Source organism: Rutidosis leptorrhynchoides, chromosome 8 (genome assembly GCF_046630445.1).
Source record: "Rutidosis leptorrhynchoides isolate AG116_Rl617_1_P2 chromosome 8, CSIRO_AGI_Rlap_v1, whole genome shotgun sequence".
Classification (NCBI taxonomy): domain Eukaryota; kingdom Viridiplantae; phylum Streptophyta; class Magnoliopsida; order Asterales; family Asteraceae; genus Rutidosis; species Rutidosis leptorrhynchoides.
This window is the reverse complement of record NC_092340.1, coordinates 146,909,963-146,911,565: the sequence shown is the minus strand read 5'-3', so window position 1 is coordinate 146,911,565 and position 1,603 is coordinate 146,909,963. Positions and strand designations below refer to the sequence as shown.

The following is a 1,603-nucleotide window of genomic DNA, read 5'->3' as shown; positions in this document are numbered from 1 at the left end:
TTATTTTTATAACTAATAGGATATTCTGTGTATGCACCGAGCAAGACGTTCGTCGCCGGTCATACGTTCACCACCTGTAACTCGATCAAGACATTTAGCAAATATCGCCGCCATTGATTTTTCTTTAGAATCGTCATCCAGTCGACCAAGTACTCAAACTCAAATTTCCGATAACCCAGTTTTTGAAACAAACCTCACAATTGAGAATCCGGAGAATACTCAGGGACAATTCCGAGACCCTGATCCACTAATTATTCCTCCAGAACCACCAATCATTCAAACAGAGATTGTTGAGGAAGAAACCATTAAATTAGAAACCTCTAGTGATTCGGATACAACACTTCCAATCATGGAAAATCTAGAACCTCTAAGTATGGAAGACCGAATGAGAGCTACACGCACGGGCCAAGGTCATGCCATTATTAAGCCAAACGTTAATGCGCCAGATTATGAAATCAAAGGACAAATTCTACATATGGTAACTAACCAATGCCAATTCAGTGGTGCGCCGAATGAAGATCCGAATGAACACCTTCGTACGTTCAATAGAATTTGTACACTATTCAAAATCCGAGAAGTAGAAGACGAACAAATCTATCTCATGTTGTTTCCCTGGACTTTAAAGGGAGAAGCCAAAGATTGGTTAGAATCGTTACCTGAAGGGGCGATTGACACATGGGATGTTTTAGTTGAAAATTTTCTTAAACAATTCTTTCCGGCATCCAAAGCCGTGAGACTTCAAGGAGAAATTGTTACGTTCGCGCAAAAGCCAAATGAAACATTATATGAGGCATGGACAAGATTCGGAAGGATGTTGAGAGGATGTCCTCAACATGGTTTAGACACTTATCAAATAGTACAAATATTCTACCAAGGTGTCAACGTTGCTACACGAAAAGACATCGACATAACAGCTGGTGGTTCCATTATGAAGCTTACAAAATTATTGATAACACAGCCTCCCACTCGCATGAGTGGCACCAAGAAAAAGATATTTTTCGTTCATCTAAAGTGGCTAGAGCCGATTCTAGCCATGACTTTGATTCCGTTTCAGCAAAAATAGATGCTTTCGAAAGACGAATGGAAAAGATGAATAAAGATATTCACGCAATACGAATCAGTTGTGAGCAATGCGGTGGACCACACTTATTGAAAGATTGTCACATTGAACTAACGATGGAACAACGAGAGAATGTTTCCTATATGAACCAAAGGCCGGAAAATAATTATCAGAATAATTATCAACCGCCAAAGCTAAACTTTAATCGAAATCAAAACATTCTTTACAATCCAAATGGACCCAACAACAACTCGTACAACCAACAAGGTCCGAATAACCAACCAACTCAAAACAACACTTTCAATCAACAAAGACCTGGCTTATATAAACCACAACAACAAACCGAAGAGAAAAAGTCAAATATGGAAGACGTGGTATTCAAGCTAGTTGAATCTCAAACACAATTTATTGAAACTCAAACCCAAACGAACGAGAGATTTGATCAGTCATTAAGAACTCAACAAGCTTCCATTTTGAATCTAGAAAAACTCGTAGGTACTCTTGCTAGCATGATGAGTGAGAGGGAACAAGGAAAGCTACCGA

At 39.1% G+C, this 1,603-nt stretch overlaps 1 non-coding gene across 1 annotated transcript; it reads right to left on the bottom strand.

The window, feature by feature from the left end:
• Positions 1–733: 733 nt before the first annotated feature.
• Positions 734–840, bottom strand: LOC139865413 (small nucleolar RNA R71). Its single transcript, XR_011764935.1, has one exon. It is a non-coding gene; the product is annotated as a small nucleolar RNA R71 (small nucleolar RNA).
• Between the last annotated feature and the right edge of the window lie 763 nt (positions 841–1,603).